The 27,023-nt window shown below is 37.1% G+C and overlaps 1 long non-coding RNA gene across 1 annotated transcript; it reads right to left on the bottom strand.

Annotated features, from left to right (window-relative positions):
• Positions 1-15,029: 15,029 nt before the first annotated feature.
• LOC134668187 (uncharacterized) lies at positions 15,030-17,063 on the bottom strand. Its single transcript, XR_010098733.1, has 3 exons — positions 16,702-17,063; positions 16,372-16,604; positions 15,030-15,452 (listed from the first exon to the last, which is right to left on the bottom strand). It is a non-coding gene; the product is annotated as an uncharacterized LOC134668187 (long non-coding RNA).
• Positions 17,064-27,023: the final 9,960 nt, after the last annotated feature.

The following is a 27,023-nucleotide window of genomic DNA, read 5'->3' as shown; positions in this document are numbered from 1 at the left end:
ATTCGAATTTCAAATGTTTCAGTGTTTTCAGTGATTTTGTTTCGTTGGATTTCTATTGAGTGAAGTGTTGTGTTTTGTTTTATAAGGAGCCATCGAATACCCGGTATGTATCTGAAAATACTTATCTATAAACCTTTGGATTTTGTATGAGTGTGTTTATACAAGTTTAGGTATGTCCCAAATTATAATTTTGATGTAAATTTAGTCGTGTAGGTACTTAGATTATATTTTTATGCCACATAATTATGCTTTCCATACTAAAAATCTGTGGTTTATGAACGCATCTAATAATTTAGTGAATTTTTCCCACACTCTTAAAACCTACATTTTGAAGACTACATAAGGTAAATGTACTGGTGCTCGACGCGGTCTCAGTACATGTCATCTTGAAACTTAGGTCATTGTCAATAGAGGTGACAGCAAGGTGTCATCTATTGGGCATTAGCATGTCGAGCACTAGTACGTTTATCTTACACCAGACAATATAAAGAACGCGTACATATATGTATTTATAATATATTTGCATATATTATACATTGTAAATACGCATTACCTCCTCAAAACTTTCGGAGCCATTCCAGAGCTCTCATTGCACATTAACAGCTTTAATTTCAAGCTACATTTAGTTTGAAATGACAACACCAACTATTTATACCGCCGAAACTCGGGAACTGTCGCGCGAGTTTCAAAATTACCTCGAAATTAGTGGTTTTCGGTAACTTTGGCGCAATCGACCGGCGACCTCTAGTGGGGGAATAGGGTATTATATTGTATATAAAATAAATTATTTTACACCATGCATGGAATAGCACCAGATAATTATTACAAGTTCTATTTATTAAATCCGATAGAAATATAAAAAGTTGGCGAGTTGACCGTGACGTCACGATGTAATGTTTCATATAAATTCCATATTAGAAAATCGTTTTGACAGTTCTAAAAAAGTAACTGATTTGACTAGTAGGAAAATACCCTATTACATTAAAATTAGTGGTTTTCGGTAACTTTTGCGTAATCGACCTCTATAGTGGGAGAATAGGGAATTTACTGTATTTAAAATAAATTATTTTACACCATGCATAAAAGCACCAGATAATTATAAGAAAAATACAGATTGGTGTTATTTTTAAACACAAGTTCTATTTAATAAATTGGATAGAAATATAAAAAGTATGTGAATATAAAATATCCGGAAATGGAATGGAATTACCGCATTCGGTAAAAACAGATACCAACAAAATAAACTTCGGCAAAACAAGCGAATGGAATCAAAACGACTGGTAAATTTTGCGAATGGAAAGATTGCTATCAGAAAAAAAAGATTTTGGCAAAAATATCACCATACTCTGACCGTGATGTCGCGATGTAATATTTCATATAAATTCCATATTAGCACATCGTTTTAACAGTTATAAAAAAAGTAACTGATTTGACCAGTATTACTAGGTATTTTCATTTTCCTACCCTATTACCTCGAAATGAGTGGTTTTCGGTAACTGGCGGAATCGGCCTCTAGTGGGGGAATTATTCAAAGAGCGTCGACCGGGTTACAATGAGTGTTAGTTAATAATTCGTCGGTGTTTCAGCCTGGTAGACTGCTATTCGGATCGTTTAAAGTATCGTATCGGAACCAGTATTGTATTAGGTATGTATGTATATACTTTATAGTACATAGAAATAAAATCACGAGAAACACAGTTACAGAGTGAATTAAGTTCGCCAACTTATCCCTGTATGGGATACTCTGTTTTTTTAAATACATACAGTTGATAAAATAGGAATTTCACAACACTCCACATTTTAGGCCTGTGCACACCGGGTGCGCGTTGTACATATACAACGGGCACCCGGTTAAACTATAAAGTATCTAAAATGGATCTAGTGCGTGTCGTCTCTTGTGAACATCTTGAAGTTCGAATACGGCAGTATGTGTGTGGCATTATAATACTACGTACAATGGCACCCGCGTAAGTGCGCCCGGTCCGTGTGTACCCGCGCCAGCTAGCGGGCGCACTTAGCTCGTAGTTCAACTTAATAATACGAGTATGTAGGAAGTAAAATAGTTATTAAATTAAATAGATTTGCATTTAATTTTTTCCGTTCGACAAAGAAAATTCGACTCCATTTTCTGATACCATTGATTCAAATTTCAATGCTAATTTTTCATACATGGTGGACCGCTAGAACAAACATGGCTGTTTTATATATGCTATATTTAGATAAGCTGTGAAATTTCATAATTTCGATATATGGCGTAATTTTGATGCAATAATTTGTAATGTAGCAACAATTACACACAGACTGTAATATTACAATTTAGTCACGCACTGAACTTTGACTTTTTGATAACTTTTATAACTTTCTCGCTTTCTCGTGTCAAAATATACGTCTCCTTTTATTCTCTTATCTATAGTTCGTCTTTTTTAGCATTAGAAAAAAGTAAAGAATATTGAGATGTCTTTTTACAAGCTTTTATTTGGTTTCACCTGACCGTTGTCTGTCTGTGTGTAATCAAATCTTGCAAGTTAAATTTGATCCACTTCCAGGTTTCCGATTGAGATGAAATTTTGCATGCACGTATAAATCGGATGACAATGCAATATTATGGTACCATCGAGCTGATCTGACCATGGAGACAGGAGGTGGCCATAGGAACTCTGTGATGAAACGACGTAACCTAATTGTGTTAGGGGTTTTTAGAATTGTCTCGATGAGTATTAGTTGTCTGTCATAAGAAAAGTACAGTCAGCGATAAAAGCTTGTACCAAAAATGAAATTTTTGCCAAAAACTAATTAATGATAAACACCTTTAAAAATAAGTCACAGCAAATGTAACAATTATGAATCATCGATTATTATATATTCTTTTGCTTTCATAAGTAATAGTTATAGATTCTTTAAAAGCGTTTTTCAATTAAAAGACACGACAAGATCGCGTAGTCTTTTTCTCAAAGCTATAAAAACAAACTATAGGCATTAATCCAATCAGGTTACAATCTTAATTATTTTAAGAATACTTACAGCGAGATTAAGTAATATTTCGTAGAACGATTTTTATACATAATAAACTAAGTATGTTTACTGTTTACTCCATTAAAATGAAATCCATCTACGTCTGCTCATAGACAAATTTCTTAATTAATCACCCTTAAAACAACATTCTAAAGCCAAACATTTCAGCACATGGGCTCCATAAATCATGTTCATGCAAATCTTCTATGTACGTAAGTAATGCGGTTATAATACTATAGGTACCTACCTACCGTTCGTATTTAGACATCACCAGTATTCTTCTGCAGTAATTGGTAGCGACATTACTGCTGCAAATGTCAAAAATCCAGGCAGCAGGCAGGATTTTGACTTTTGCGGCAGTAATATACATAGTTGGCAGTTATGTCTAGTAATGCAATGCTCTAGACTTCATTGCTTTAAGAAACGTCAAAAATGTAATTTTATTGAGACGTTTATATAGTGAAACCGTAAAAAGTCTGCAGCGATTTTGATAGCCCACGCAGTGCATGTGTCATTTTAAACGTCAAACTTCTATGAAATTATGACGTATACATAACACTTCAAATCCTATCAAATCCGCTGCAGACTTTGTTTGGTGCGACTATATAATTTGACGTTACCTGCTGCAGTAATGCAGTCGGCAGCATTACTGCAACAGTTACATTACTTTACTCTGTTACTGTCGCTAATAATGTCAAACATTCGGACAGAAATATCAATTTTAACATTTGCGCCAGCAATGCGAGTAGGCAGCAATGTCGTGCCGCATTACTGCAACAGTTATCCTGGTGGTCTAGCATAAGTTGCATTCTCGCGCGCGAGTCCGTACTCGAAGTCGCGCTTGATATATGGAGTCGCGCGCGAGAACGCAACCCACACTAGAAGGTCTGGTGCATTCCGAATTGGAACGATACATTGCGGACCCGCAAGCCGCTCTGGTGTGCAAGACTGCAATATGCACGTGTATATAACCATCACGCTCGCATACCTACCAGACCCGCATACTGATCCGCATCCAATATGAACACCGCTTAATCAGTCCTTTGGTAACGTGAAATTATGTCGACACAATTTTGATAGGCACCGGCAAAGGCATTATATAAGAAGATTCCTTTCTCTGAGCCCGTATTGGCTTGGCTGGCAAAGGGTATATTCACCCACATTTAGTAGATGCTTTATAGAAGACATAGTGGAAACAGTACGCAACGGCCATTAAAAAGATTGTGGACGACCGCTGCTCTATACAAACGTAGTCCCCATGATATTTGCTTACCGGACACTATGGAAAACATTTTTACATCTGATTCATTTGATGTAATTTTAACCATATCTTCGCAACCCTTTTACTTTTTTATATTTTAAATATTATAAGGCTTAAAACAAAATTAATTTTAAAACTCTTGTAATATCAAGTAAACAAAGCCGGGGCATAGCTTAGATAAAAAAAAGAACCGTGTAAAAATATTTTTTATATTAAATGTAAATATATTTTTCCTTTTTTATTGTGGGACGTACCACATTATTACAATGAATTCTAAATACAGATGTCAAAGGTTGTAAACCATAGAATGCAGACATCGCTAGTGACGTTGACACAGTTGCAATGACTAAATTCGCGTTGATTGACATCCGTCTATCAACGCGACCACCGCCGCTAACGATCCGGTTAGCTGGCGGAATTGGTAACGCATTGTACCAGCAATTCAGGATGTGGGTTCGAGTCCCACATTGGCCAGAGTTGATCATCGTTGAATTTTTCATTGTGATTGACGTCTGTATTTACAATTTTATAGATTATAGATTTTACATATTGTTCAAATCCACGGAGGAAATTGGAAATTGTACCCTTTCCTCTTAAAGTACATTATTGTAGCGGTATAGCTGCGAGGTTGGTACGGGCGCTATCAATGTCAATTTCTTCAATCCTGCCAGCCTAGCCAAGGTTACAATCGCTATCACTTCGACAACAAAAAGCATTATGTCTCTCTATCACTCTTCCATATTAGCGCGACAGTGACAGTTGCGTTTCGATCGCTACGGAGCGTAAGCGATTGGCATTTTGGCTACGCGGCCTGTTTCTTTTCAAACTACTACTGTCATCATCATTATCTCAGCCATAAGATGTCCACTGCTGAACATAGGCCTCCCCCTTATGGGGGATGAATGCCATAATACGCTTGGCAGGCGGGTTGGCGATCGCAGTCGAGTACACCGAATGAGGGACGCTGCTGCCCGTCCACCGGTGGTCTTGGACGTAGTTTAAGGACATACCCGGGGCCAACTACTACTACTACTGTAGCCTTTCAATATTGAATATAAAATATTTTAACACGAGACGAGAAGGAATTCAAAGGATTATTTTGAGACAACACGCTGAAATCACGCATCGTCTAGACGAGTCGAGCGGAAGTTAGGCGACGCATTCTTCGCATTTTAGGAAGGAAGTGACACACCATTTCTAGCGACACCACACACGTTTAGCTATTTATGTTATTTGTGTTTCCTATGTGTAGTTACAATAGTTCTTCTTCTTCTTCTTTTCCGTCCCTGCTCCCGTTATCTGTACGGCTACCACCAGTTTTGATATTTGACAGATACGCTCGCGTCTATGTAAATTATTTTCTATACATCTCGCTTGCACTAATATGCGAGTACGAGCGAGATGCATAGAAAGTAAGTTAGAGTCAGACCGTAAAAAGTCTGCAGCGATAAAATCTCTCTAAACTGAATACATTCGTGAGGGAGTATTTGAAACTGTGTTCATTTTTTCGGATGTGATACTACCTACCATAAAAAGATAACTACAATAGTAGTATTAAATTTTATAATATTGGGGCAAAGTATGTTTAAAACCATTATACTCCTAACTGGCGTTAAGATTATACTTTCAAAGTTGTTCCAAAATATAAATAATTAATTTTAGGTAAGGTTGTCTAATTTAAATAGGGTCTCAAGTCCATAGAATTTTAGCATACTCGTACTGAAATATTCAATCTAATATGGTCCTTGCCAGGCATACCATCGTCAGAATTTCTGGCAGAGCTGCCATTACAGCAATTTTGGGTGTTTCCACCAAAAACGTTAACTAGAGGCACTAGGGTCGCGAAATTCCTGGTTTCTGGAAGGCTATTGACGGTGTTTGTTGGCATAAGCAACTGCATATTTGGAGGTAGGCTGCTCGTTTCATAGTACGAGCCTGCGGGGCATGTGAAAGCTAGTATGTAATGGTCTAAATATTTGTAGCTCTTTGTTCGTGAAATAGGCTTTTCTATTTAAAGTTGTACGCCCTAGCTTACTTGTATTTTAGATTTTGGAATTTTTATATTTTTTCGAATCAGAATCACGAGCTCTTTCGATCCTAGTACAAGAAAAAGTGTCCCAAAATTTCCAAAAAAAAATTTTTGTCCGTTTTGTTACGGTCGTAGCAGGTTGTATTGAAAACCGTAACCAAAACGAACCAAAAATTATAGGGACACTTTTTCTCAGTAAAAATGGAAAAAGCTCGTAATTCTGAGTAGAAATAATTATGAAAAAAATATGGTTGTCTGTAAAGTCAGTTTACGGACGATAACTTTGCGTCGATGACGTTATGTAACATAAGAAAACATTACCAATTACGTGATGTTACCATGGAGATCTGTCCACAACGTTATCGCGGAGATGTGTCCACAACGTGACACTTTTTCGTGAATGCTACCGGTGTTCATCGATTTATAAGACACGTCAAAAATTCCCAATTCTAACACAAACATTTTTGGGACAACTTTAAGGCCCCCCCCCCACATCTGGCGTCTTTCGAGCGTCGGCGTCTAAAATTCTATGGCCGACGCCGACGCAACGTCGACGCAACTGCGCAGCAACGTCATTTTCCATAGCGCTGGACCGACGCCGACAGACGCCGACGCTCGAAAGACGCCAAATGTGGCGCTAAATAGAAATGCCCACATACCAAAATTCTCTCTTCCGTCGGCTAAATTCATCCGAGTACTAATTGGTACGACAGATAAATTATTTCCGTTTTAATTGTTTATCCAAAGTTGTGATCGCCTGCGCAGTTAACTTTGTTCATTTGTCTTTCGTTAACTTGATAAACCATGGCCATGGCGATTTCGTTGAACAATTTGAATTGACAATTTGATAACAAGTTTGGTGAAAGTTAGATAATTAAACGAAATTCGAAAAATGAAATTATCAATAATTGTTTAACTTTTTAAATGGATGGATTCAGAAGTTATTTGAACCAGTTCATAGTTTTGACAGGTGAGTCATGAATACATTCTTAAATTGTGTTTTTTTGAATCCATTACAACTACGTACTTAAGGCAAATGTGCATTTGGTAAAAAGTGCAGCTAGAAAAAATTTATTTCCAGAGTTACGTCGGCCATTTTTATGGACAATATGAATTAAAGTCCATTTCAATAGAACTTGCAAACTATGTAAACAAACCGCCATATTGAAATTGTCTCTGAATGATGAATTTGCTAGTGATGGGCAAGAGTCTTACTTAGTCCTTTACTTAAGGCCGTAACACACTATCGCACTGCATCACGAACTTGGTGCGTCGCATCCATAGTTCGTTTTTTTTGCATTAAAAAGAACTTGAAAGAAGGTAAGCGATCTTGACATGTCTTTTAATTGAAAAACGCTTATTAAAAATCAGTAACTATTACTTATGAAAGCAGAAGAATATAAATGATCGTATTGGATTCATTATTGTTACATATTTGCCGTAACTTATTTTTTGAATGTGTTTTTCAATCAAAAACAAAGACATAAAGATTGTTTACCTTATTTTTAATGCTAAAAATACGAACTATATATCACTTATGGGTGCGACGCACCAAGGTCGTGGTGCGGTGCGATAGTGTGTTACCATTTTTAGGGTTCCGTACCCAAAGGGTAAAACGGGACCCTATTACTAAGACTTCGCTGTCCGTCCGTCCGTCCGTCTGTCTGTCACCAAGCTGTATCTCACGAACCGTGATAGCTAGACAGTTGAAATTTTCACAGATGATGTATTTCTGTTGCCGCTATAACAACAAATACTAAAAACAGAATAAAATAAAGATTTAAGTGGGGCTCCCATACAGCAAACGTGATTTTTGACCAAAGTTAAGCAACGTCGCGCGTGGTCAGTACTTGGATGGGTGACCGTTTTCTTTTTGCATTTTTTTCCGTTTTTTTTTCTTTATGGTGCGGAACCCTTCGTGCGCGAATCCGACTCGCACTTGCCCGGTTTTTATGTCAAACCATATCGAATAATTAAATACCGAAAGTAAAAAACAAGTAGATACTTATTTTTAATTTGTTTAATCACGATTCTTCACGATCAGAGGGAAAAAAAATTGTCAAACTACCGCGTAGTGTATATAACCGCGTTGGCAGGTACAGACCGTGAGTCGCGTAGTGTGTAGCGGCTTTACGAGTATATCACCAACTTTAGTCACAACACTACCCATCATAGACAATTGTAGAATGTAAAAGAAACAAAAACATCAGGGCCTAATAACCTAACTTATGAAACCATTTTAAACTTTTAATGAAATATCCGAGATACAGTTATATATTGTTGTATTTTACGGTAACGACCGCTTTAATAGTGTATAGTGTATGTGTTTCAATGGTGTTTGATGAGATGATGTGAAAATTCAAGGAGAAACAGTGACAAAACGAAGTTACGTCCTTTGTTTACAAAGTTAGCAAGTTCTATTGGAATGGACTTTACTCAAAACTAATAAATACCTTGTGCATACGCTACGAAGTTCTGTCCTTGAAAAATAAATTCTTATAAATGGGTTCAATAATAACTTTATTATTATTTTCATTCAACCCTAAGGCTATCGTTGCTTACCGCCTGATTCGAACTTTAATATGCGTCGAATATTAGGTCTAAGTAGATACGTTGCTTAACAAAAACGCCACTTTTGACACTGCCGTATCAGATCCATACCGTATCTATAGATCTAATATTTGACGTATATTAAAGTTCGAATCAGGCCGTTAGCCACATTACTGCACTCATTCACCCCCTTTTCAGCGAAGCCAAAACACTCGTCTCTATACCAAAAACAAGATAAACATACAAGAAACCCTAGCAACGTTATCGCATTTCGGCTCGATTAGAGAGAAAAAGCTTCAGCCAGTCGGATTGAACGAAGTCATTTCCATACTATTAAGCCGTTATGTCTTTGCCATGTGTTCTCATTGGCTGAGCGAGCGGGAGCGATTCTAGTTCTCTAGTTAACCAATGTAACTCGGTTAGATTAGTAAATCAACTCTGGCCAACGTCGGACTCGACAGGGACTTGCCCCGAGCTCTGCTACACCAGTAGCGGAGCCAAACCAAGCACAACACACTTCGGATGCACCACGCCACACACGCCAGCCTAAGCTGCCGGTCGCTTTGCTCGCGGCCCCGATGTCTGGCCCCGCTCAAACGGTATCACCGGGCTAGGGGTCGCGGGGTTGGATAAACGGCCGGTGGCGAAGAGCTGGCCCGCACCAGCAACACTGTCGTCCCCCAAATGACGACCATTGACCTCCTCACGCGGTGGGGAGCGACCCGCCACAGCCGTCGCAGCCGAAAGGCGGGCACGGCCGCTCATACCTCTCTAAATGAGAGGTATCGAAAGATATACAGCAGCAGCGGACTCGAACCCATATCCTTGGATCTTGGCGGGTAAGTAATGCGCCAACGCATGTCCTCAGAGGTGGTCAAAGGTTGTACACCTTAGAATGCAGATGTCGCTAGTGACGTTGTCACAGTTGTAATTACTAATATTCCCGTTGATTGACGGCTGTTCAGCTGGCGGAATCGGCATTGGACCGGCAATCCAAGGATGTGGGTTCGAGTCCCACGTTGGCCATAGTTGATTATCATTTAATTTTTCATTGTGATTTGACATCTGTATTTACAATTTATAGATCACTTGTCTTGTACAGACATCGTATGTGCGAAGTTTCACTTACACCAGTTTATCACTGAGTTTCCCGTGATCGGTAAGAAATGGGAATGACATTGCTCCGCGGGTTGAAAGTGTTATGGGTTCGTTCCATGTGGAACGGGTTATGGGGAGTTTTTGATACTTCCAGGGTAATTGGGAAGAACTTGAATGTTTTTACAGTTTATTCATAATCTTGTGTATAGAATGGAATGCATATATTTCATATTAAAAACATTGCAGCACCCAAGTTGAAGAAATAAAGTCACTGTTGATTGATTTTTTTCATCATGGTTCAAGTGCGATACGATTTTAATAAATCTAATAATTAAATAATAATCAGTAATCCGTCACTAATCATCATATAATGACTTGGCAATCGCACATAATGCTTTACTCGTACCGTACTCGTAAATATGTGTAATGCTCAAACTGCAATTAGCGCTAGCGTTATGTTCAATTAGAATTATTTTTAATAGGTGACGATGATCCTTTTGTCATTATGCAGCCGTGCGATGGCCAAGTCATTATACGTAGGTATTACAAATTAAAGATATCTTATTGATACGGTTTTAACACCCCCTGGCACTGATTAAAATAACCGACTTGGTTTCACATTACATCTCAAAACTTTTTTGCAGTAAAAGCGTTGCGAGACTTGCACCTTTTTACATGTAATATTTTTGATGGGATCTGATCTCTTTTTGTAGGCAGTCCTTCTTTTCTGGTACTTATACCCATACTATGTATACACATATCATAACTAAACATATCTTCATTCACACTCACATCGTACATCGTAGTGTACCTTTACTTTACCTACTATTTGTAGGAACTGCAACAGTAACTTTGTAATATCATATATTTATATGGGATTACAAACTTACTTATGCAGTTCTTAGATCTTTAAAACGTGACTGATATTGCAATATTTTTAGGTTTTCCCTTTATGTGGCCATTAAACCCTAACAGCCGTATTCATAAACAGTTAGAGCATTGATCATCAGTTGCTGATAACCGGATGTCACAAAACGTGATTCATAAACACTTTTTAGCGCTAAACAGTTGATCATCTCTTTATTAAATCCTCGGAAAGTTACTGAGCCGAGGACCCTTCTTTATCTGTTTATTATCTGCTATTTTACAAGATGGCGGTCACGAAACAGCTGATTTTGGCAAGAGTGACAAGAGCAAGAGCAAATAGTACGTTTTGGTTAAAATCCCAAATGTGAATGGAAAACAACTTTAATATGTGCAATTACGTATTACATACCTGGATATAGTGCGAAAATGGCGCGAAACCTAAATATCCCGCTTTTTATAAGTTGTTTATGTGATTTTGTGTATGGTGATTTTCGTTTAACCAAAATATCGAAGAAGGCAACAGAATTCTATGATCGCGTAGTCGGAAAAATGCATCATAAACGGAGCGAGTTCCTCCCTCACAGCTATTAGGCGTTTGGAGAAATAGGTAAACCGCCAGATTCACTTAAATCTATGCGGGCCAGCTTCATTGCTCGCCATACAATCGCATTTTCGAAACCAAGTTTGGCTTGGCAAGTAATATTAGAGCGTTCCATGTTCCTAATTAAAAATATTTGGAGGAGTCGCCATCGTCGGACACGGCGAGGACTTACTTATATTTGTGCGTAAACCCTTTAGTTATTCATTATTACCACTTGCCAGAAACGTTGTTTTTAATTTAAGATCAGGGTGTTCGCATTTCGCAAACTTAAATTTAATTGCATTTCTTGCGCACATTATACCTACCTATATAATATTATAGACCCTGTAAGAGTACATCAATCTCGTTCATAGTTTGCAATTGAATAACTAACCATTATACCTAATGAGATTATAATATTTACCATAAGTTAACTTGTTTTATAGACATATTTAACCGACTGTGTTTAATAAAAAATACCACAGGTAAGTAGGCACTACTTAAAAGTATCAACTTATTTACAGGTAAAAGAAGTGTGCACTCTTGTCAGTCTGGTAAAGTGATGAAAAATCTGAAAAAGTCACGGGTATATGCAGTCATTGCATAGGCAGTTTGCTCAATATTGGCATTGAGCATAACAATTTGGCCTCCAGGTAAAAATATTGCAAGCTGAACTTTATAGAATGAAAGTTTCATTTATGTCAACTAATTATTCAGTATAGTCATCCAGGTTGGATTCTATACCTACCTGTTCTTGACGCTAAGGTTTCCAGTGCTCCCAAAAATGCACTGTCGGCTATTTGTAACTCCGCTAGTTGCCTGTAGGCTGCAGTGCTTAATATCAGATGGGCAGCACTAAACTTGTCCTTGTCATTGTCTGGTATTCAAAAATACCTTTTAATTTTATTCTACATAAGAACCATTAATTACCAATATTATTTTTGAACTTCTTTGAACTAGGTACATAGCATGAACTTACCTATGAATATCTACTTTACTTTATATAAATTGTACACTTTCATCAGAACAATATTGCAAACACATGAATATCATAAATATGTGCAAAATAGGGTCCTACTTTCCTTTTTAGAACTCTCAAAATGATTTGCTATTATGGTATTTATATGAAAATTTATTTTCTAATAATAATCTGGTGCTTTATTTTATACATGGTATGGTGTGACATAATTTATTTTAAGTACAGGAAACATCCCTATTAGACTGCTAGATACATTTAAGATTTTATTGCATTGTAATTAGAATAATTTGGCCAAGTCCGAGATAGCTCGAGGCATTTAGTGTTCCGTACGGCTACCATCAGTTTGGCATTGACATAAACGATATCGTGAACGTAATTTACTTCCTATAGGTATATCTCTTTCGCACTAATATGTCAGTACGAGCGAGATGCATAGAAAGTAAATTACGTTCACGCCCACGGTAGCGTTTATGTCAATGCCAAACTGATGGTAGCCGTACCGCTCGCATCGTTACATTTTACACGGGTTGTTTGCCTGTTTTTAGGATACCGTATTCAACTACACACACAGAACAATAGTACAAAGTGTCTAAGTGCGAAGGCCGAAGGCCGAGCTTTAGCAAAATGTCATCGCTTTAGCACAGAGCAAGGCCAAGCGCGCACCACGATTTTTTGTCCTGCGATAATTTTGTCGCAGAAATGCAACGTATGTGTTTATATGTTAGTGCGCGCATATGCAACAAAAAAATCGCAGCGATTTTAAAATTGTGATTTGTCACTTTTTTCCGCGATTGTTCGCGACGCGATTGTCGCAAAGTGATTGCAGCATGCGGAGTTGTATGGCCCCGCGCGCACTATGATAATAAAATCGCACCCCGGCCGGACCTCAGTCGGCATTTCGCTCTCCAAACCCCAACATCTCGGCACCTGCATCTCCAATGGAGTCTCAAAATGATAGATATTTACCATTTAATTATGGAAATAGACGGGGATCACCTTTGTGTTATAAATGTTCAAAGTCATACAGCAATCGCATATTAAAGACACGTTTCATGACAAGCGACTGGTACGAAATCCATGTTGAGAATGAACAAATCGTTGACTTTTTCATCGCAGTGCGCGCAGTGAATTTTCTGCGATATATTACAGCGCGATTCTAAAATCGTGTCGCAAAAATTAATATCGTGGTGCGCGCTTGGCCTATAATACCTTAAATGTATACTCCTTCAATTTGAATTTAGAACTCATTATTATTTTTTATTTGATTTTGTTTCTAGTTCTATGCCATATATATAGACTTCAATATTATTTAGAACTGCTAAAAAACAAGATCGGCTTACTTTAAATATTTCGTCAATTTTACCTTTGTTTCTAAAAACTGTGATATTTAACTGTCATATACTATTAATGTCTTCCAAAATTATTTTCTCGTAACAGGACTGAGGGGCTACCGTGAAAACCGAAATTCGCAATTTGCGGGGATCTTTCTCTTTTACTCCAATGAAGGCGTAATTAGAGTGACAGAGAAAAATGCTCGCAATTTGCGAACTTCTATTTTCGCGGTTATAGCCCTGAATCTTGTTGCTCACCGATCCGTTCAAAAATATACATAAGTACTGAATATAATTAATAGATATTATAATTATACAATTAATACAGAAATGTAATGGTACTTAATGAAAAGGAATATTGTGTATATTGTTTCGACGAATCAGATACTCTCAATAAAATCTATACATGAGGCCAAAGCTGTTCATAAATATTAAATGACTTTATTATCTCTATACGCCTTACTAACTCTATGTGTCCTATTGTGGAAAAAAAAACACAACGACAGTCAAGAACGGAATTCTTAATTTGAATTTTTCAGATTTTTGATATGCCTAGTCCATTGATTGGAAAGCCCGTTCGAAATTGAAACTTATTTGCAATATAATAAGGTCGTATTTTGTAGATCTCTCTCATACTTATAGTAGGCTATTGAGATAAAATTAAATATCCCACAAAAATAAGCAAGCAGAATTAAACTTTGTGTCAAAGACATAAGTCATAAATTTCAATGCCAAAGTTTTAACTAAGGATGTTTCTCGCCTAATATGAATTGACCAGTGTAAGCATCAGTTAGCTAGCCCTAAGCAACCAAAGGTCAAGCTGCAGTTGAAAAACTAATAAAGATAAAGTTAAGCTGATAATTTTCCCGCCGTCTCCATGCTTCTTTAAGTTGGGTATTGACTGGTCAGCTGCCTGTTAGCTATAGTTTTCGCGAAAATCGCCAGGACAGAGGTGAAAATTTTTGTATGAAAACTTGCAACTTTAAATGCATTTTTTGACGAAACTATTGCAGTCTAAAATGAAGTCAAAATCAGTCCATCGACTCAATTTTTTGCAAGCTTTCTAATGGTACCCCACACGATTCTTACAAATGAAAAAAGTTTCAGCCTACCCCTCTCAACCCCCTAAATTTCCCCCTTTAATAAGAAATAAGCAGTTTTGACTTATTTACAATATGAGTGGTGGTAATTGCTATAACTGTTCCAAATTTTAGGTATCTACGTCAAACGGTCTCTGAGAAAAACGTATTTAACTGATTTGCAAGACCGAAGTGATCCCATAAGTGTTCCGTAAACAAAGTTTTGTACGGAACACTAAAAATGGAATTTTGAGTATTTCAATATGGGTACAGTCGCCTGCAATAATATGTTACTCTTCGAAGGCTGCAAAAATGTGCAATGCTCTTATGGGCCTTTGTTGTGTAACATATTATTGCAGGTGACTGTACATCATTAATAAAAATTGTACAAACCTTAACAAGTCAAAAAATATATTTAATTAGTAAAATAAAACACCAATTAAATTAGAACAATTTTATTACTTCAACCTAAATCAAGCTAGGTTTTCATTTTGATGTTTTTTTTTTCTTTTAGGTTTCTTGCTGATTTCCTGCTGGGACTTGCAGTGTACGGAGTCAGTTACACTTCTCTGACCAATATTCACAGCTGTTCACAGGCCACAGCTTTTCTTCCAAAGCCTGGAGTTATTCAAAAATAACAGTGGCTAATGATGGTACTTTCAGGATCTGAAAAGATGCAATAATTTGAATAAAAGTATTTTTGTATTCAACAATTTTCTTTAATTTTTAGCTTATGATATAATGGATGTACTTAAGTTAGGGTCACATGATTCAATATAGTTATGGTAACTAAGTATCATTTTAAGCTATAGACAGAGATCAATATGACTTCATTTATTATTCATTACCTATTAGGTACTATAATATGATATCATTGTACATTGACCTTGCAAACTCTCTGGAATAGATGTCCAAACTGTCTGATGAGATATAGATTAGCCAACTTAATTATAACCAACTGTACGCAGAAAACATCTTATTTTTAATCAGCAGGTACACAGTATCTATACACACACCTGTACACTGGTATTTAAATACTGCCTAATTTGTGAACCATCCTTCCTCGTAGTAAGTAGGTTGGCTAGGTGATCGAGTATAATAACCATCGCATTGTTCCATGCATAAAATAAATACCATTACAAAATTATTACTAATGACACGATGACAAGAAGTAAACTCGCGACACAACGGCTTGTTACAATAAAACATCACTTGTACATATAATTATCATTTGGTTCCATTGTATGGTTAAGAAATATAATACCTATAATAGGTAGGTACCTATGCATAATTTTAAACAAATACACCAAGCTCCACAAAGCACGGATAAATTTACCAAATTTATAAGTGTTATAACCTTTAAATAATGTCAAAGCCGTCAATGCAAGTGTCAATCTTAACATGTTCAGATACTACATTTTATGTTACGTACCTATGTCTATAATATATTATAAATAGATGGTCATGCCCAAAATTTGAACTGTACCTAGAGTTATCATCAAAATCGCTGCAGACTTTTCTTTGTCTAACTCTAAACACTGCAGGTATGTAAGGTAAACAAGAAAGTATAGGACATTGTTCATACCTGATTTAGTGAGTCTGAATGGACTTCGTTTTGTTGACCCGTTGTGAATTTCTGCCGCAACCAGAATAAATTAGTGTGAACTCATGAACCATTATTCAATGGTTCTTCTTGCGGAGGCGAGTGGGGTCTGGTACGGTATCTGGCTTCGACTTCTTCTCTTCGCTAATTATGCACTTCTCGGTTAGTTTGAAAGAACCCCACTTCTTTCGACTCCATTCCACATAATATTGAAACTAAAAGCAATAAGATATAGGTATATCAACATTGCAGTGAACTCATATTATTACTTGTTGCTGTATAAGATACTTGTCTGTAAACGTAGTTACTCACCAAGTTTTATAAAATTTCCGGCCATGCAGCAATCTTTAATTATTTTTGTGGCACAGAAGCTATTTTAATAAGAGATAATTCCGAAAATTAGTCAAAATAGTAAATCAACTTCTTCATGATATTACGATTGGCCGCTAGTGCTGCTGTCAAACTTTTTTTTTTATTTAATGTTCAGCCATATTTTAGTCTATGATGCGCCAAGATGCCAACATAACGCGTCTAATCTGCTTATTAGTTAAGAAGCCCCTAATAAACGTTTATAAATCATGGTTCTTATCAACGGCTTATTAAGCCTAAACAGCGGATTAGCTAATAAGCTGATCATTCCTCATTTAAGGATTTTTTATGAATACGGCTGTAACTCTGTACCAAATTTCAGCTCTCTGAGTTTATGGGAAGTACTAGTTCTATTCTGATGATCATGAGTGAGTTTCATAAATGCGAAACTTTGCTTTCGCTTAACTTCGGAACTAAATGACCTACAGACTTGAAATTTTGGATTTTAAGTATGTAATTATAGCTTACTGGATGATCAAAATTTCTGCGTTCTGGTCTTATCCAGAGCTTCTCAAATAGGGGCCTGAAAATGCGGCGAAATGGTTCCAGTAAAGGATGGTACGGCAGTGTTTGCTTCGCGCTCGACTTGGCGGGGGCACTGCCGTGCCCCCCGATATGCGTGTAGACAACTTACTCAAAAATATGTTTCATAGTTCTTAGTTCATTCATTGGCATAAGAGTTAGTTATGGGACATGTTTTTGAGATGATTATGACACCCATATTTTTACAGTTGACTATACTAAACAAACACATTAATATTTTGGTTTCAAATAGTCATGAAATTAAAAAAAAAGCTTTTAAAACAATTTGTTTGTAAAAAGTAACTAACTAGGTAAGTTAAACCTATGCAGGGAAAAACCTAAATTTTTCAGTCAATTAAAAACTAAAAATTTAACCAGTTCCAATGGACGCACGCATTTCTCCGCTCGAAAACACAAAGCCAATAGAAAGATCACTTTTTTTTCAGTTACATAACGTGGCACTCGCCTAAATCCGATTATAATACTATATCGCAGTCCAATAAGTCTTTAAAATCAAACAAAAATAGCCTTTATTCCGACGCTATAAAGTTCAAGGTAATATTCAGTATAGTCACGTAACAGTTCGCACGGTGAATTTTAGTTGAAAGCGCGATACGAAAAAGTGTTTTTTTTTATGGCATCCCTAGAGACATGGCAACACGAGTGGCCAGTTAATCCGTCGAAATCAACTGCCAGGGGTTGACAACCTGGCTGCGGACACAGCTTTTTAGGGAGAGATGTTTCTTTTCTAACAATGTTATGTTGCCAGTTTGTTAAAGAGGAAAATTTCCATAAAACGTGGGAAAAATAGGTTTGGAAGCGATGGGCTTGACTATTAATTACATAGTGTGTATGTATTTGTAATATTATTTTAAATAACAAAAACTTATAAATTGAAAAGTTATTTCTGATAGTTTTATGTATGTCACCAATTTGTTAAACATGTCCAAATTGCAGCGTCCATAACCCCCCTTATAGTGCGATGGTGACGAATGAAACCCCACCCGCGACTGACGCGGCAATAAGCGAATGACATTACTGGAGCGGTAAACACTGTTTGTAAGTTCGATGAACTTTAAGTTAAAGCTTAAGTTAACCTTTTGGCCGCCGGACCTAGTCCGCAAAGACGCTCACTCACACGCCAGAGCAAATTTTAAGTAAACAACTTGTGATATCGATATTTACAATATTATGGTAAAAATCTTTTTAATTTAGCTTTGTTCTTATCCTGTTTTAATTTCATTCCAAATTGCCAAAATTAAACATGTTTTACACCCGAAAATGTTTAAAATATAGGGATTTAACATAAAAAACAACCACTAAACAATGTCGATTCAAGACGTGATATCGCCGCACTAGGCTGTACGAGAAGTCTTTTATACAAGACAACGGCGCCCATGGACTGCCCGCAATGCAGACCGACAAGGACTGTTTTCGCGCGGATCAAGTAATAATAGTCTCTAGGTCAACGGCGTAAGCGCTTGTCGGTACGTAAACTTTATTGGCGTAACGTTAAAGCTGCGCATCATGTGTCGATAAAGTCAATATACCGGAACTGTTTTAGTGAAAATTACACGTGGGTTGAATTTTTAATGAGTGAAGATATTATTCCGGAATTAGAATCTATCATTATAATTTCAGTTTGGTTTACATTAATCTATAGGTAAACTCTTATCAAAAAAACGTTCAACGACTTGTTACAAAAAAATTACACATTAACTTCAATGTTATAACAATAAAAGTAAAGTCTGATAAACAGGTATGTCCCTGTACCACACTTGTGCGAAGCGGTCGCTGCGGTGTATCCCTTCCCACTAAGCTATAAAATAACATCAATTATTTTTTTTATTTATCTCTTCTGCAATTAAATAGTCCACAATTTACAATGGCAAATTTACTTGTCTGACTCTACTTTATAGAGCTACCTGAACTTTAAATATAGTTATGCCTATCTGACTCTCGTTCTACGTATTCTAGTAAGTAGTTACCTACTATTCGTTGAAAAAAATTGGCGATTAACAAGTGTTCAAATACTTAGATAAAAACATATTTCTGACTTTATATTTACTTTAAAAATTACCATATCGAGTTAACATTCCCATCCCTAGCTGTCTTTTATACAAGACAACGGCGACGAGGAACATGAAAAATGTTGAAAATTGGAGCAATTTTTTTAAATGCCTTATTATAAAAGAAGGGATTTATATAGCGGCTTAAAAAGCAAATAAATGAAAAAACAAAGACCTTAAATATGAACACGAGTGTAAATGAAATTGCAATTGTTATTATTTTCACATTAACTCAGTGGTTGAATTTGTGTCTTGTATACAAGACGACGGCGCCAGCGTATCGTTCTATCGTTGTCTTCTATACCGGACAACGGCGGTCAAAGGGTTAAAGTTTAAGTTAAGCGACCTGCGGCTTTGCACGGGTTAGTAAATTATACACTTAAACCATCCACAAGAATCACTCTAACAGGTGAAAACTCCATGAAAATCCGTTTAGAAGTTTTTGAGTAGATACCAAACACACAAACAGACTGCCGTATTCGAGCTTCAAGATATTCACAAGATACGACACGTACTAGATCCATTCTAGATACGTTATAGTTTAGATATCAACTAGTTCTCTTTTGCAGCGCAATTCGGGCAACCAATGTGACTTTCAGATTTTAGTTAGATAGAGTAAGATATCTATTAGATGTGAATTGGATCTCTAAGTCATATCCTGTGAAAATCGTTCAAGAGTATCTCCAAAATCGCGCAAATGTCAATGACAGGTTAGATCTTAAACATATCGTTATAGTATCTTGGTGATGTCTAAAAGATATCTAATAGATGTCTACTTCAAAATCCGTATCGGGCCCATAGAGATAGCCCTTATTTTCAATGAATTGCAACATCTTTGTTTTATTTCGACTGCTTTAAATTATAAACTGAACTGCTTTAAATTACATTTATTTATGCATATTTATTTATACCGGGTCTGATCGCACCACATAAAGGAAAATCTTTATTTTTCACCAACAAACGTTGTATTGTTTGTCTGTCGGTGTGTCTCACAAGTAAATAATTTATTTACGTGTCCGAGCGGGCATTAACACAAACACGAGGCTTATCGTTTCCATTTCTACGGTACCAGAGGCATAAAAAAATTAATCATGTTGCTGAATATTAAATAAAATATTTAGATGCCGTGACGTAGTCATTATGAGAATAGTTTCTCGCTATAAATGAATCGAAACAGTGGTTATGAAAAACAAGTAAGTGAGTAAATACCTAATTTACAAAAAAATAGACGATGAAAACAGTTTTCCATAATTATGTATGTGGTACTTATACAGAAATTTCCAGTTCACCAAACATAATTCTCGAAATAAATGCACGACTTAAAATAATTACTTGAAATGTTTCCTCGTTGGGATTATACTGAACAACTTTTACAATGGGACCAACTCCGAAATCGCGAGAAAAAATTTGGTGTTTCATAAATTTTGGCTGGTCCATTTTCTATGGGAGGTTTTTTTTTTCGCGATTACAGAGTTACTGTCATAGTAAACGTTGCTCAGTATAATCCCAAAACCTCCCTGGCAACGGGAACGCACTTATTTTTTGGCCACCGTGTATATCATTGTTTATAGCCCTCAATCGATTCACTCGACTGTACAGTGTACAGTCACCTGTAATAATATGTCGTTACTCTTCGAAGACTGCAAAAACATGTGACACGCTCATATGGCTCTACAAATAAGATCGTGTCAGATATATTTGCACTATTTGCAGCCTTCTTTTCGTAACATATTATTGCAGGTGGCTGTACCCAATAAATTCATTGTTGCTGACAGTACGATGACGGAAGCTTGTTTGTTCCGGGCTTTAAATAAGCTTTTATTACCTGCCAATCGGGCCTCGCAAATTGCTCAACCCTTCTTGATCCGTGAACTGAGGGCGTACTGCGAACCACGTCCGATGTGTTGCCTCTCTGTCGCACTTGTATTCGTACGTAGGTGTGTCAGGGAGGCAACACGTCGAACGTGGTTCGCGGTAGGCCCTCTGAGCTTTGCGGGAAATATGAAAATATCGAATTCAATTTTGTTCTTGACAGTCCGTAACATAGCGAATCTTGTTTTGTTCTTGCATGGGGATTTGTTAGAACATTTTAAAAGCTCTAACGTAAAATTATGGTATTTAATATACCTACCATAATTTTACGCACAGATAAACACCAGTTTTCCTTAGCCCTGACTAAGATGAATTTAGTAAGATGATGAAGAGGAATTGACTTTTAACCAAGAATTTGTCATTGTGTACTGAAATTGATAATTGATACTTGATAGTCCAACATAACTAAGATTCCATTCGTTTTCCAATGTAAAACTGCGGGGTGAAGGAATTTTCCCGGGGGGGGGGGGTCTTTCTGTGCCAAATATATTATAACTTATACACTTCTTGTGAAATAGTAATCTTCATATTTTCACGTCAAAATAGCCGCTTTTATAAAACCAAGTGAAGTGTATCATTATAAAAATAAAGCGGAGCTTAATATTGTGAAAGATTACAGCAGTATTTTGCAAACTGAGCGAAGTGCTTCACGAGGTGGTCTATAATCCTCAAAACATGAGTATGTTACTTTAAACACACCTGTTATATTGGCCTTTGATGTTAAATTTGTAAATTAAATAGTACCCTTAAAATCACAAATCGGTATAGCGAAACTGATTTTGACTCGACTCAAAAACTCACAACAAGCCTTTTTAGGGTTCCGTGCCAAAAGGGTAAAAAGGGCTATTACTAAGACTCTACTGTCCGTTTGTCTGTGTGTCTGTCACCAGGCTGTATCTCATGAACCGTGATATCTAGACAGTTGAAATTATCACAGATGATGTATTTCTGTTGCGGCTATAACAACAAATACTAAAAAGCACGGAACCCTCGGTGGGCGAGTCCGAATCGAATAAATCGAACCGAGTGCACCAGAATTAACGTCTCGTAAGTTATGGGTAACTCGCGGTGTGGATAAACGTGATAAAAGAACGGACAAATGGATAAAACACTGGCGAAGTGCGAGTCTGACTCGCGCACGAAGAGTTCCGTACCATTACGCAGAAAACGGCAAAAATCGCCTTTACCTATTGTATGGGAGCCCCACTTAAATAATCATTTTATTTCGTTTTTAGTATTTGTTGTTATAGCGGCAACAGAAATACGTCATCTGTGAAAATTTCAACTGTCTAGCTATTGAGAGACAGACGGACGAACAGACGGATAGACGGACAGACAGACAGCGTAGTCTTAGAAATAGGGTCCCGTTTTTAATGACACGTTTATTGAGTTACAAACTGGTGACAGACAGACAGACGGACAGAGAAGTCTAACGCTACGTCTTACGTAGGCGAACAACGCGCGAACGCGGCGCGGCGCGGCGCGGCGAAATCAATCCTTTGATGCCCATAGAAGTGTCCTACGTAAGCGATCTCGTTGCGAACGCGGTGCGGCGCGATTTGCACGCGAATGTCAGGCGGCGCGGCGCGGCGCGGCGCGGCGGCGGCCGCTTTCGCCGCGCCGCGCCGCGCCGCGTTCGCGCGTTGTTCGCCTACGTAAGACGTAGCGTTAGTAATAAGGTCCCGTTTTGGCTAATTATGTATGTCATACTATAACAAACAAGTGGTTTGTCATAGACAAACAATATGATTATGACATAGCATATGACATGATACAGCATACGTGTCGTGTTATCACTCTCTGAGGTCACAGAATAATTAATAGTGCTACCGTACAGAAATGAAACTTCCTACAAAAACGATGTTTGACAGCGGTTCAGGGTCGAATCATGCTGTCTCTTTGTAATATATGGCACTATCTCTTTCAGCTATTTAGGGTTGTCAAAAATCAAGTGATTATCTTATCTGTGGTCGTGCACGCAAAAGGAAGTCAAGTGGTGCCAACCCTAATAATTGCTCGGAGCAATGCTGAGCCGAGCGGAGCCGAGTTTGGCCGAAGTCAGGAGTTTCGCACCCCTGCTGAGGTATATGGTCAGGGGTGCGAAAGTCCTCCCTTTGGGCAAACTACTAGGGAGCTCTCTACTCTAGGGAGCGTCCTAAGTTATTTATTTAGCAGTAACTACCAACTTAAATATACAAGTCGTTAATCGACCACTCTAACATCCCTCTGAGGTCCTAAGGGAACCAATAATGTACACAGACTGAGCTTAAACAGGCTTATATCGTTTAGTTTCGAAATTCATCGGTTAACAAGGCTAATAGACTATGGAATTAGTCATTAAAACTAGCCTAATTGAGGTTAGTCTAGAAATTTAAATAGGTTATGTAAACAAGATGAAATGATGTAGAAATACAAGCAACACCTAGGTATAAAAAATATAAAACTTTTTTGGTATTACCCATTACCAGTTATAATAGATACAAGTGCGAAAAAAAGGATCACAAATAGGAACACGAGTTGTGAATTACCTGTACGCACGTGTACCTACCGTACAACGTTTTACGGTACATATGACCCTTTCAATTTTCGACGTAGTTACGTAATGTGCTTATTATAGCACCTGGTGTCGTAATGTAGCACAAAATGTACTGAAAAAATTGTAATAGGTTTATGATTTAAATTATAGGTTAGGTTGTGACATCGCTCAGTTACAACAAGTACAATGGTATTATTTTAACAAAGTACGTCTTGTCCAATGTTAACAAATAACACTTTAAAGTTCGCAAAGCCGAGCGAGTAGTTCCAAGCTTTGGATTGTCTTCTTTTAAAAACAAGCAAACTTGCTCGGACCAGACTTGCTAAAAACATCCTGAAAGTTTCTTGGACTAGTGCACTGAAAATGTAAATATGTAGGTCGTACGAAAAAGGCTTTCAATATGTTTCACATAGAATTACTTTGGCAGCTTGTTTGAGCAACTTTTTCAGTTATATGAAAATGTCAAATGTTGCCAAGGATAATATTTTCGTTAAGTTCATGTTATTTTCATCTTTAAGTTAATTACTACGTAAGTTCTTTAAGCGACAATCACGAGTCTGCAAAATTCATACTTAAAATAAATGTTATAAAAACAAATGTGAAAGTAACACTGTCTGAATCAGAATCAGAATGAAGCATTTTATTCGTGATAAACTTAAAACTAAAATTATATACAAGAGTATAACTAATAAAAACTACAAATATTAATAAAATTGGAAAGCGTTAAAGTTTACCACGAAATGGGCTCGCCTCAGCATAATACTGACCCGAAAGTCAGTGCTGGGCTGTAACCGCGAAAATCGAAGTTCGCAAATTGCGGGGATTTTTCTCTGTCACTCTAAATACGCCTTCATTGGAGTAAAAGAGAAAGATCCCCGCAATTTGCGAATTTCGGTTTTCGCGGTAGCCGCTCTGATCTTCCGGCGAGACCATTTGTGGGCCACGAGCGCAGCCGTACGACACGGCCACTGTCTGTCTATAATGTAATATAATTATGTTAGTCTTTTACGCTTAAACCACTGAACTGATAAAGATGAAATTGATGTATGACTCCCGAGAATGTAATTAGGATTTTTGCCTTGCTTAACGGAGTAAAAAGGGGTGTGGAAGTGGGATTATTGATGCATGATGCATCTATGTACATACTAAATTTCGTCTTAATCGGTTCAGCTTTTTTAGCGTGATAGTTTATAGACCATTTAAAAACTTGGAAATACTGGCAGTTTTACTATCCATCACTTAATTAAGCGTTTCAAAGCAGACATTCTCATTAACTCTGGGTTTGAGCACAGGAGTAGAGAAACGAAACAGAGTAAACTTTATCAAAGTGACGTCGAACGCACTGTAACACTTGTACATTACGAGTCATGTTTATTTGTTTATATTTTCTAGCTGCCAAACATTAAACACTTTCCAATACATTTGCAATTTTGATTTGTAAAAATAAAGATTCAGAATGGGCTGTTGGGAGACCTTTTAGTAGCGGATGCTAATAGTTTTATTTATATGTATAAATACCAATCAATACTGGCCAACATAACTTGTACCTATTTGGAACCGATAAGTAAACGGGTATGTCCTGGACGTAGTTTAAGGACATACCCGGGGGTATGTCCTTAAACTACGTCCAACACCACCGGTGGACGGGCAGCAGCGTCCCTCAAATTCGGTGTACTCGACTGCGATCGCCAACCCGCCTGCCAAGCGTGGCGATTATGGCATTCACCCCCCATCATGCAGGAGGTCCAAGGGGGAGGCCTATGTTCAGCAGTGGACGTGTTATGGCTGAGATGAGATGAGATGAAGTAAACAATAGTCTGATGTCAACCGGCCTGTGATGCACTCTACTTTTTAAAGGTCTAAGAGGATAATTATAGAAGTAGTGCCAGCTGCTGCCTTTCATTATGGCCTCTATCTGATTCAGTTTGAAGCAGTTCCTAAATATAGGTGTATACGTAGTGTCCAGAGTGAATGATTAAAAAAGCACCTTTAAATAATAATATAATATTGGTATGTACTTTATTTACTGTTTTAAATCTGAAACGGGACTTAATCGCGTACTTTTATTGTTTGGTCTGATGTTTCGAAAGTGACATAGACATAACGTTCCTGATCACAAGCAGACAAAAGTTTCAATCTATGTAACAAATTCTGAAAAGCTCTGTTTAACTTTTCGTCACACTTCCGATATTTTACAGGCAATCTTTTACATAGTTCTTAGATCTGTGGATAAATTGTAAGTTGTAACTCTATACTCTTTCTACTCCTGAGCTCTGGAGTTCAAGATTAATCTTCTGTCACCGTTTTACATTCTGCCTCTTGGGGTCTTTTAATAAAGATGTCTCTCAGTTACACCATTTCGTTGGAAAAGTTTTAATATAATTGTAATAAAGGGCATCTGGTATGGGAACACAATACATATTAAAAGGAAAAAAAAATAGTAGGTATGTATATTTAAGATTTTATTAATTAATAAATGGTATAGGTAATTATTGCTATAGAATCAACTTTTGTCACTCGCTGCCATGGTTACAGTACCCTCTACCCAGAGGCTTCAGGTCTTCGAGACCCCTCAATCCTAGTTTTATCAACTGTATATCATTTTAAATGTAAAGATAGGCCCGATTATATAATTCTGACCGAACATTCTCGTTTGGTGGGCACCAGTGGAATGGCATAACGCGATTGGTCGATGAGTTCACATCACGCGCGCGATTGGTCGCAACTAGATGTGTTGGACTGCACGATTGGCTCGCATTCGCGTGCTCACCAGTATGCTGGCCCATTCATGGTGCCCGTAAGGCCCGTCTTTGCGAAGTAAATATGTCAATGGGTTTTATGGCATTTTAATAACCCTAAACAAGCGTTTTTTAGTAGTTATAAGCCTTTCCCACAATAGGCAATCACCAGCAAGGTGACAATAGTAACAAAGTTTGTTAACTATGACAACACAGACAGAATAACATCAACATATAGTTAATTCACACACGTAGATAACTTTATCAGTACCTATGATAAAATATTCAAATAAATTGTGCCCAATTTAAAACAGGCTATTCATAATTTGCAATAAAATAATTAGAATTCCAAGTAGGGTAAAGGCACCAGTAGTCAGCCTTATAACGACTTTTTTAAGTTTGAACGTTCGGCATTTCTACAGGATTAGTCGGATAATTAAACAAATGACATAGTTATATCAATTGTTTATCATAATTTTAAAACAAAATATTTAAAAAAATAACAATTCTCTTTATAATATATCTAAT

This window comes from Cydia fagiglandana, chromosome 10, assembly GCF_963556715.1.
Source record: "Cydia fagiglandana chromosome 10, ilCydFagi1.1, whole genome shotgun sequence".
NCBI lineage: Eukaryota > Metazoa > Arthropoda > Insecta > Lepidoptera > Tortricidae > Cydia > Cydia fagiglandana.
This window is presented reverse-complemented; position numbering and strand designations above follow the sequence as displayed.